At 36.3% G+C, this 12,476-nt stretch overlaps 1 long non-coding RNA gene across 1 annotated transcript; it reads right to left on the bottom strand.

Annotated features, from left to right (window-relative positions):
• Positions 1-262: 262 nt before the first annotated feature.
• On the bottom strand, positions 263-12,476 carry LOC135781767 (uncharacterized). Its single transcript, XR_010545239.2, has 4 exons — positions 12,165-12,476; positions 10,709-10,894; positions 8,719-9,021; positions 263-867 (listed from the first exon to the last, which is right to left on the bottom strand). It is a non-coding gene; the product is annotated as an uncharacterized lncRNA (long non-coding RNA).

Genomic DNA, 12,476 nt, shown 5'->3' with positions numbered 1-12,476 from the left:
GCTGTCGCGGTCCGCACGTAACTTCCGGTAAACTCCGCTAATAATAAATAACAACAAAGTACTTTAAACGTAGTTTATTTATATAACAAGCAAAAAAAAAAACACATTGATTACCTAGGAAACCAAATTTTTTTTAATTTTAGATGAGGCATTTGTTCAAGAGATCAGTTTAGCAAATAGTCAGACCATTAAAAAAACAAAACCGGAAGTAAAGTTCGGATCCAGACGTGAATCACGTGCGTCCGATGAAACCGTCTATATATACATAAATTGTAAAGGGGTAAAAATTGTGGGAAAAAAAACGAAAAAAAAAATATACATTGCATTTGAACAAATAGCAAAATAATCCACAGCTAATAAATAAAACACTATAGTGAAATAAATACAGTACAAGACGTTTTACATCTAACCCCCTGTACAGCAATGTGTTAAAAAAAATTGATGTCTACTGTAAAAACACAGTTCACATGATCTAAACAGAAAAATAATACAATTTAAATGTCCCCACAAGGTCACAAAAACACTGGTATTCCTATCTATGTGGGGACAATAGGTCCCCACAACGTAATAATTACCAGGTACACACACACACACACACACACACACACACACACACACACACACACACACACACACACACACACACACACACACACACACACACACACACACACACACACACACACACACACACACACACACACACACACACACACACACACACACACAATTTAATGTGTTTCAGGTTAGATTCAGGTGCCTGGGATTTTTCCATTGTTCTTTCATGCCATCTAATTACAGCTGATTTTCATTTATTTTATCCCACGAGGTTAGTGTGTCTCCGCATAGGTCAGTCCACTGTCCATTCTGTAAAAGACAAACACATCAGCACTTTAGCACACGGTGCATTATCACAGACTCTTTAAGAGCTGCTTCCCATAAGGCAGGGTGACTTTTTTAATTGTGCAGACATTATGAGAAAATTAGGCAAATTAACGAAGTAAAACATTGCCATTGTACCTGCCGCTCAAAACACAATCCATTACAGCTTCACACAGAGACTTACAGTGGCCGGAGAGCGATGATGATATCATTTTAATATTTCCATGTGTTTCGCACTCATCAAAAGAATCGAAATCGAAATAAATGATCCGTAATCAATCTCTTTCTTTCTTTCTTTCTTCAATGGGCCTTTGTAAACAGTGTTACAGCTCTGTCACAGTTTTTAAAAATTATGCATAGACGTTTCTCCTATTCAATACCACAGGGGAGCGGCTTCATGTCTTTCTCTGGTAATTTCCACCCTCTCCCCTATGCAAACTCCCTCTTTCTCTTTCTGTCCGCACAACGCAGGATTTGTGCTTTTTCTTTTTTGTTTTTTTTCCTCCGAACACCCTCTCTGGGCTCCATGCAGCTTATGTAAATGAAGCCTTTTATTATAGCCGACAATCACACACTTGCGCTCTCTCAATATCATACAAACACATTCTTACACATAGTAATTCTGTTTCCGACTCTAACAAACACCTTCGGAGCCAAAGCATTGGCAATTAAGAGATTGACAAGCAATGTCGGTCTTACTTGGCTGTGCTCCATATGCACATTTTCATTTATACTTTATACACGCTCATGATATACTACATACAAGCATTAGGTCACTATTACAACCACCTTGTTCTCAAGCCAAGCAAATGCAAACATACTAGTCACTTGTGGGAGCATTAGGGCAGTGGGGTTAAATTTGAACTTGGGAACGCAGACCCGCAGATGGTGTGGTGCGGGTACGGCTAGACTGTAGTGATGGGTGGGGGGCAGGTCCAGGTGGGGGGTGGAGTAGGTCTGAGTTGCACTGAGATGTCTGATGAATCCGGAGCTGGAAGATTCCCAGGCTCCGGGACTGTGCCCAGCTGCAGTCAGAGGCGGGGCGGGGGCACATCATCAGACAGTCCTGACAGCACAGTCTTTCACGGGCACATTACTGAGCCCTCCTGCCTCCGTTCCATAGCAACTTGCTCCCGGGTCAAAGGGCAATGGCCCCCCCTCACCAAAATGCAAGACATCTAGACATCTGCGTAGCATTGAACTTGAACTTGACTTAGATTGCTTCACACGAAACCTATCACTATATTTGTTGTTAGTTTAGGTGTTTTACTCACAAACTGGCTTTTCTTTTCCTAGATCACCCGCATCTTCATCTTGTTTTTTACTACAGAGACTCAATTAAGCTCAAAGTACTAAAGAGTTGCATCCGCTTTGCATCAGCTAATGAGCAGCCTAATAAATAAACTATAAACATCTCGGGTAATTGACGCACGTTTTATCATAAACAAACCAACGTACTTCTAAAGATGATGCGCCTATGGTTGACTTGGTCTCACAAGACTTTGGACACATGAAATATCCCCCCACCGCACACCCATTCAAAATCAGGTCAAATGCATTGTTGGTGTAAGAAGATCAACAGCTTGTTGTGTTGTGTTGCCGTCTTTGTTTCGGTTAAGATGCTCAGCTTGAGGGCTTCTGTACGCCGGGATGTAATCACAAAAATGGAGGATGGAGAAACATGATCTGTAACTTACACTTAAAGACATCCTTAAAGGCTTAGCTTTGTTATAAATAACTTCTTGTCTTGGTCAAAGTTGCATTAAGAGACAAAGATTAAGCTTGGACGTTATTAAGAACTTTGAATGGCACATGAAGGATTGATAATATATTTATCAAAGTGCAAGATTTTACTTTGAAATGTCTTCTTTAAAAAGTAAAGTACTGAATCACATGTTTGGGATCAAATAATCTCTATATATGCTAAACCTAAAAGCAAAACTTTACCTAATGTAAATGAAATAATACAGTTTTATTCAGATAGATATCCGACCATAGCTTTCATTTCAGTCCCTTAACTTGTAGAAAGACAGTACTAGTTTATAAACACTTAAACATCAAGTTATACAACATTTCGGTAAGAGTTTAAAAGCAGACAGTTAGTGTTGAACGATGCTTCAATCCGGATTAACTTGACACAATCACAGATATTTAAGGAAGACAGATTTTAGCTCCCGGCTCTTGACCTAAATACATAGCAGCTATGATCTTGGTTTAATCTTACCGGACACACTACTGACAGCATCTGTAGCTTTGCATGCTGTCCTTTACATCTGTTAATCTTTTCATTTTGACTCATAATGTATATAGAAACAACATATAAAATGTATATAAAAAAGAACCATAGACTTGTATTGTAAGTACATAATTGCACATCTGTCCATTATTTATTTTTTATTTGAGTAAAAAGTAAAAATTAGGCTATATTTGTCGCAACAGAAACATTCACAGATGCTGTAGGTAGAGATTAAATTAAAAGTATTAAACTAAAATATTAATGTAATCCTTATGTTATGCTGGGGTCTTTTGATATCATATTGATATTCCATAACTTTCCTGTTTTCCTTTATAAACAAAATCTCAACTTTTTAATATGCTATCAGATTGTTTTTTAATAAATAATCAAAAATTATGTAAGTGCATATATTATTTATTTGTATAATTTGTATGTTTAAATAGAAAAAGAGTCTATATGCATGCATATGCTATTTGCATCTTTTTTTGTGTTGATTATTTTGAATCCAGTTTGCTTTGAGATACATTGTCAAAAATGAAGGTACAAAGCATGTCACTTGGCAGTACCATTTAAAAAAGGTCCTAATATGTATCATTTAGGATAAAAATGTATCTTTGAACTGACAATATGTACCTTGAAAATACTAATATGCACTTTTGGGGTACACTTTTGAAAGGGTACTGTCCCAGTGACAACTTTTGGACCTTTATTTCTGAGAGCTGAAAATTCACTTTCTGATGGACAGTGTAAAACATTTTAACAGCTTCAGTTATGTTGCTCTTCTGGGCTTTTTTGTGGACATTATAATTTAGAAATGACATACCAGAAGATAATAAAAATCATGAAGAGCTCAGATGCAAAACTCTTTAAGTGTCTGTTATGTTTTCTTGTAAATATTTTTTTTCATCCGACTCTTAATGGATTTTGCCTAAAAAAACAGTATTTCTGAATGGCCTGAGACCGCCATTAAGCAGATTTGACACAAAAGTATTTGACGAAGGTACAGGAATAGTACATGTGGAGAGCATACGGTTAATATCATTATTTAATTTTTGAGGTGCCTTTTAGCAGCTTTTGTATCCGAACTCTTCAAACACAGCAAAATCACCATTGTTAAATGTACTCTGCTGGTGTATATATGGGTAGCACCAGGTCTGGATATAAACACCAGCAGTGTAAATTTAACAATAATGATTTTGCTGTGAATCTTTACTAACAGCCCCACTACAGACCTGCAGTTTACAAAAGCTCTGATAACATGGCTTCACGTCACGTGTCTATCTGAATGTCTTCTGATGTCATATGACCTTCATTGTGGTGGCGGTGATGTAAATGGCTTACCTATGCAGCAGTGTGTGTTTCCCACCGGTTTATTAATTGCATCAGCATTATAGTTTTGTACTGTACAATTGCCTAAACATTTCTGGACATTTCTCAATTATTTTTACTACCAGATGACAATAGGGACTTATGCTTTATTCTAATATCAATTCAATATGGATTGGCACATTGTCATTTCAAAAATTATTGTGTCCTATTAGTGCACTCCCAGAAAAAAAGGTACAAATGCTGTCACTGGAACGGTCCCGTTTCAAAAAGTATATCTTTGTACCTAAAGGGTGCCTACAAGTACCTCAAACCTTTTTAGGGTACCATCACGGTGACAGCTTTTGTACCTTTTTCAGCAGGTTGAAGGTTTGTGCTTGGCTTATTAAGTTAAACATTTAATAAACACTATGTCCCAAATATTATTGACATATACAGTACAGTGCAAAAGTCTTAGGCCGCCACCACCACCAGACTTGTTGTTTTAGAAGTTTTAATGGCCATCCATATTTATTTTTCAATCTTTTTTATTAAGATACAAACAGAAAATACAGGAATTATGTAAAAAAAGAGCGTTTTTGAGCAGAATGAAGTAAAAAGACTAATTTCTTTAAAATTTTAAATTAGTATTTAATTTCATTTAGGTTTAAGAGATCCTGCAGTTTCCTGCTATTGCTTAAGTGAAGGGGAGTTTACCCTAAAAACTTGACACATCAGTTCACATTTTTATACAGTTTTTAATACACATTTCCTGTATTTTCTGGTTGTATTAAAGAGACTGAAAAATAATTATAAATGACCACTATAACATTGCAAAAACAACAAATCTAATTCTGGCATGGTGGCCTAAGACTTTTGCACAGTACTGTATATTGCAGCATCTTAAATTTTACGGCATGAGATTATTTGTAGGGGTTGTTTTAAAATCTTTAAACGTTTTGTAATTATATGTGCTTGTATTTGTGCTTTACATTTATTTTTGTATGCATTTTAAAAAAATGTGCTTTTTGGGACAATATGCATCTTCTTTTATGCAAGATTCACATTGTCCTAAAACTTCATATATAGTGTATCCCATCAATATTTTTTGCTCATGTTTCAGGTTAATATTTTATTTAATGATATGTGCATTCTGTAACAGCCTGCTACGGCCACAAAACACGCATCTGCATCTCGGTCAGACGTGTATTAACTACACGCAGACTAATTAAGATGATCAGGTGGCCCACAGGCTCCGTCTGTAAACATACACACCCCTGTACACACAAACACACACTCTGCCACACAAAAGCCCTGCGATCTGCATAACCGTCTTGTGTCTTTGGCATCTGGTGGTGTCTGGTCTGCATCGCTGTTTCCCACCCTGCCCCCTCTCTGGTGGTGATGCAGGAGCAGCGCCCCTGACAATGGTGGGAAAGCGGAGCTCTTTATGAAAGAAGGGGGGTCTCCATTGAGTGAGAGGGACCAGCCGCGAGCTGGGCAGAATATTAATGGCCGACAGCACGTTCTGTTCATTAAAAGCGCGCGCGCTGCAGCTGCCGGCCTGGCCCCGCGGCGGCCCTCGTACCAGCCTCGCCCTCTATCTCTCTCGGAAAATCTCGAGCCAGATCGCCAGGGGCACGCCGTGCCGTTTTTGCCAGGGCTTTGAGCTTGGGGGAAATCATGCTGTTTGGAAAATTGCACTGTTTCTGTGTGAAAGGCAGAGAGCAACATCGTGCCAAGATACTGTGACTTTCACAACTGAACTGTAACCGGGTAGCTTATGCACAATGTGTCAAAGCAACATATTACATATTAGAATTGGCTCTTTTAAGTTTTGGACTATTTTAAAGTCAATTTTTGCATTCATTTATGAATGTCAAACAAATATATTTTAAAAAGTAACTATATATTCCAATTTATCCTAATAAAATTTAACAAAGGATGTCAAACATATATTTTATGTTGCTTTAACTTAACAAATTAAGTTAAACAATCTCAACTTATCCAAAGTCAAAACTTAAAATAGTAGGTTAAACCAAGTTGTTTTAACTTCATGCTGCATTTTTTTCTACCAGTGTACATTTAAATAAATGCAGTGTTGTTTTCAACCAATGGTTGGATCAATAATGGACATACCCCATTGTTGGGTTATAAATTAACCCATGCTGATGTTCTTTTAGCTAAAAATCTTGGCATGAATGGACTGAATATGGACAATTATTTTAACAAAACAGTGGGTTTGTACCATTTTGACCCAACCATGACTTAAAAAACAAAGCAGTATTTTTTTACACTGTATAAAATGTCCGTATAAAGTACAGTATTACTGGGTATAACTGGCAACTAGCTGCCAGTAACTTACTGTAGATTTTACATTTATGTTATTTACTGGCAACAGTTTGTTCAAAGTTAAATGAACATGAAACATTTTCAGTCTTTATCTTCTACAGTAAGTTACAGGCAACCAGCTGTATAATTACAGCCAACTTCTTAAATGGAGTTTTATGTGGAGTTCTGTACAGTATATATAAAGTCACATTGTAGTACATGTTATTTTCCCAAAATAATCTAATAAAACGATATTGTACAAAACACAGTTAGGTAATATGCACAAATCCAACAGTTGATTTAAATGAACAAATAGAAAATATTCATATAACAACCAAGTATGTCAATTTAAACTCAACACTTGGGTTTGCCCATATGTTACCCAGTCATGAGTTGAAACAACCCAGCATCTTTTAAAGTGTATCACAATTATTGTCAAAACTGAATTAATCTCTTATGTATATCTGTTTTGTGTGACTAAGAGGATTAATCATGTTATTCAAAAGAAATTGAAAGATCGATGTCGATATACTGTGCAAAAGTCTTAGGCCACCATGCTGGAATTAGATTTGTTGTTTTTGCAATGTTAGAGTGATCATATATAATTATTTCTCAGTCTATTTTAAAGAATACAACCAGAAAATACAGGAAATGTGTATGTAGTATTAAAACCTGTATAAAAATGTAAATGATGTGTCAAGTTTTTAGGGTAAACTCCCCTTCCACTTGAACAATAGCTGGAAACTGCAGGATCTCTTAAACCTAAATGAAATGAAATCCTAATTTCTAATTTTAAAGAAATTAGTCTTTGTACTTCATTCTGCTCAAAAACGCTCAAGATGTGTTTAGTGCCAAGAGAGGTCACACTACACACCGACGATGCCTAAAGAAGACATTTAGTCCTGAAAATGTATTTTTTTATTTTTTGTACATATTTCCTGTATTTTCTGTTTGTATCTTAATAAAATAGATTGAAAAATAAATATGGATGGACATTAAAACTTCTAAAACAACAAAGCTGGTGATGGTGGCCTAGACTTTTGCATCGTATTTATGCTTTCATGCATTTACATATTCAAGTGTTTGATGATTCTTTCAGCCTTAGTCTGAAAGATTTTTGATGGTGAATGTTAAAATCATGTGAGTTAGTGAGGAGCTATGAATCCTGCTCGGTGACGGTGAGGGCAACAGCAAGAAGCCCATGAGAAGATCTTAAGAGATGCACAACACCAGCTCTCCTCCTATTCACTGTATCTGTGTCAAGAGATTCTCAGCTTAGCGCCACTCATTAGCAGCCCTAGTTGCCTTGTTTTCTCCTTTTGATTCCCTTCCTCATTATCAGTTCAGCTACAAACAATTTGCTTTAAGGAAAAATTTGAATTGTAAATAAGCCTGCTATAGTCGCAAACCTCTCTGTTTCTGGGCTATGCAGTCTGGGGGCAAACAATATTGCATAAGTTTATGGATGGATTTAATTTTATAGATTTCACAATATTTCTTTTGATGTCGGCTTCAAATTAACCAAACACGAAAAAAAGTTTGTCTAATAAGACACAGTTTTTTTCGCTAAATAAACCGAATGCTAAATTATGCATTAATAATGGGCTTTTATCTTTCATTAAGATGAACGTTATTAAATGTACAGTATATCTGTAGTTTTACAATCAATCTTTAATTTTAGCTAATATATTAACCGAATCTACCCCTTAACGAATAATGCAAAATACATCAGCCACACTCCAGCATTAACAAAGGAAAATAGCAGTCGCCGCTACAGTCGCTCAGTTCATTTATTTTCTGTGCCAACCGACCCCCAGCCCCCATCGCCGAGCCCCCGCCAAAACCCTCTCGCTAATTAGTGTAGTAAGATCAGATAGGCTAGAAGCAAGAGAAGTGAATTAAGGGAGCTATAATATCCCCCATAAACACACACACACACACATAAAGACCATGATGCAACTCACCTCATGTGTCAGCCCAGCCATCTTAGCTTCCCATGAAAGATCTCTGTCAAGATGGCCTCCCTTTCTTTCTAAGCAGTCCATCTTGGCGCCAGGATGCTGACAAGGATTGCGTCCCCGCTGGCACTGGCATGGGTTCTCCCGAGCCCCACAGGGGCACAGATGGTACTCTGGGTTTTGGGGTAGGCGGAGAAGAAAAGATGTGGCAAATGTAAGCTGCCACATTTCCTCCAAGCATGTCTGGCTCTTTCACACAGATGCCCTTGTTGTTACTTTACTGTGCCTTTTTGCGGATGAAAAATCACTCTGTATGGCACAAGATGAAAGAAGGAGCGGGTATGAGATACAGAATGATTGACGAAACAGAATCATTAAAAACTCTTTGTTATTATTGTCAAGCCGATGCCATGGCAACCATCTCTCAGTTTGGTTGTACAAAAAAGAATTTTATTTCTACACTGTCAAAAAAGATATGAAACTGTATCTTTCTGTTGCTGGGGTGGTACCCTAAGGGTATATTTTGTACCTTTACAGGTATACTAAACAAAATACAATGTTGTACCTTTTTGGGTACATTACTGTACCTTAAGGATCTATTGTGTACCTTTAAAGGTACAGTTTAATGTTTTGTACCCCTAAAATTTAACTGGTACAAAATTGTTCCTTAAGGTAAGGTTCTTAGGGTATAATATTGTACCCCAAAAGGTTAACATTTCAATGTGTTGTTTACACAAAAAATACAAAAATAAATCTTTTGATGGTACAGCCCCAGTGACAGAGAAGGTACAGTAAAAAAATGTTGTACCTTTATTTCTAAAAGTGTATATACTTGTGTATCAAGTATCTTCTTAGGATTAAAATGTTATGTTAGTTTAGATGAGAAGATCCAAATTTTCAATAAAGAAAAGGAAATTGTTAAAACTTAAAATGTCCTATTTTCTTTACTAAACTGAATCTAGGAAGATGACATTTTAATGTGCTGCCCAGATAAATAACAAGGTTTCATTGTTTTTTATTTTTTAAGTGAAACTATCAATTTGCATTTTTAATGTAAGGTTTTTAAGATGTTTATGCACGTGCACTCTTAAAAATAAAGGTTCATGAAAGGTTCTTCTTCCATAAAGATCGCAGCCAATGACCCTATTTAGACCTAACTTTTAAGAGTGTATGATAGATCATGAGAGCTTATCTGAACATCTTTCACAGACGATTCTGAACAAGCTGTGAATAGACTTCATTTCAAAGCCAAATCCAGAAGAACTGCACCAATCCATGGGAATATCCTCACTAGCCTTTGGAAAACTACAACATACTCCACTGAATCCCACCAATTAGCCCGCACAGTGTATCATTACCCACTGTAATAGATTCTGTTGTGTTCAGAGGTTTTCCAAAAGAATTAAATGCATCTTCATTTAGGTAAGCACTGGTTCTGTGCAATGATAGGCTACTCCTCCTGCGTGTGTACACACAGAGCATGAATAAGTGTTTGTACTGCTAGCATTGTTTCTGTCTTTCACACGGGGAAATCCAGGACAAAGCGGATAAATGGGACTACAGGGCGATCCTAAGGCCTCCCTTTAGGCTAGAGACCCCAACAAATAGCCCTCAAGTACCTCTTTTGTTTGCTGAACTGGTGAGTATCTCACCCACCAAAATCTAATCTCTTTTACCAGATACAGGATATAATCATGGCATGGACTGAAAAGTGTCATTTTAGGGGTTGAAATGGGAAAATATTTCCCAAAATGTTATAAAACCACTGCATAGTTTTTTTTTTTTTTTTTTTGTAGAAATAAAATGAGAAATAAAATCCCATTATGAATGAAGATGATTGAATATATATATATATATATAGAGAGAGAGAGAGAGAGAGAGAGAGAGAGAGAGAGAGAGAGAGAGAGAGAGAGAGAGAGAGAGAGAGAGAGAGAGAGAGAGAGAGAGAGAGAGAGAGAGAGAGAGAATGGATGACGTAATAAATGAAGTGAATTACCTGAGGTAAATTTTGGCGCTCTCTCCGCCGTTTGCCGTTGATTGACAACTTGAACAGTTTTTTAAGGATTATTTCTACTTTCGGTTATCTAGCTTTATGAAATGTGTTATAACTCATACAGCTAGATAACCAAAGACAGAAACCAACCCTCAGAATGGACTTTGGGTCCGAAATATAGGTCTTGATCTATAAGAAATCGCACATAGTTCGTTACATACATTGCAGGCAGCCATCAGGTACGAATTAGCAGAAGCACGTGCATTTGGAATTACAGATAAACTGTATTAATTACAAAATAAACATTACAACAAAATACATTTAATCAATTAATGATATAAACAAACGAAAATGTTAATATTTTGATATTTTTTAAATTTGCTATTTTTCGCTTATCGCCCATTTAACCTGTTAGGCCTACCGTCACAAACTACCAGTGTTTTATAGTATAAAGAAAACAGGCAGAGTGTGTTTCACAAAATTTATATGTACAATATAAAAGTTGGAATTATAATAACATAGTGTAAATGCAAAACATCCACAAATACGTATTTTATTCGACCCAAATGACAATTCCTGTAAAGCCAAAATCTTTTTAAAATTAGTGTGAAATACAACATTATTCATCACTCATTTAAATACAAACGAAATTAAATCATAAAATAATCTGTCAGTCCATATAAAACCTGTAATACTAATCTACACACTCTTTTTCAAACAAATTCATCCTCATAAAGCATGTACTTTTTTTAGAAGGTAAAAATACTTAAACAACCCATTCATTTGACAGGTTATTCCCCCGTTAAATCTTAAAATGCTATATGATTTACCATAGAAACACTGAATGTCATTATTTAACACTCCAGTGTCCTGTAGTCGATCACACTCATGTATTCAGTGTGTAAGTAGGCCTAGCATAATTTTGAAATTTACCGTGTAAACCTTTGTAAAACTTTGAGTAAGACATGAATTAACCTTCATCATGAACAAATCCATGCACAAAGATCTTTCCATTTAAGATTAATTTTTAGAAAATGTTCACGAAAATGGCTGTTTAATATATACCATTTGACTTTAATACTGTTAAATAACCTGAACTAAAATGTAATGACTATTAACAGGATGTGGGATATTACTCAACTTTCCTTTAAAAGAAAAGGCACGTGATAGTATTACATTTGCTAAACGACAAAGGATGAACGGCACCCATTCTTTCCTTTCATGGTCGAATATCATAAGGATATTTAATAAAAAATACACTTTAACTTTAACCACGTCTAATAAATTCATAGAGCCACACGTAGGCTAAATAGGTCGCCTAGAGTCCGTGACAAATCTATTGAACTGCATTACATAAAGACACCTCTTTATTTATTTGTCACAATATCTTTTTCCATATCAAGCAGACTGTCCTGAAAGCACATTTCATATTTTTTAGTTGTGTAAGAGTGTAGCGTACCTCTTGAATGACTCCATGCACAATGAAATCGCCATTATTGTCCTCGTGCATTGCACATGAAACGCATGAAATGTACCAATGCATTGCGACCTGCAGCATGTCTGTAATCCACAATGTCTCCTTTGCTTTCTATATTTGCCCCTTAGGTCTAACAAAAAAAAAATATTCTCGTTTTTATCTTTAAAAAAACGCGCTCTGCTGTTTCTAGACCCGTGCCGCCTTAAACAATTACAACAGGTGGCAAAGTCTCCAACCCATCATCGATTATATCGATTATGATGATGATGCTGGTGATGCTGACGAGCATCCTCT

Source organism: Paramisgurnus dabryanus, chromosome 23 (genome assembly GCF_030506205.2).
Source record: "Paramisgurnus dabryanus chromosome 23, PD_genome_1.1, whole genome shotgun sequence".
NCBI classification, from domain to species: Eukaryota; Metazoa; Chordata; class Actinopteri; order Cypriniformes; family Cobitidae; genus Paramisgurnus; species Paramisgurnus dabryanus.
Note: the sequence above shows the minus strand (reverse complement) of the source record. Positions and strands in the feature narration are given on the sequence as shown.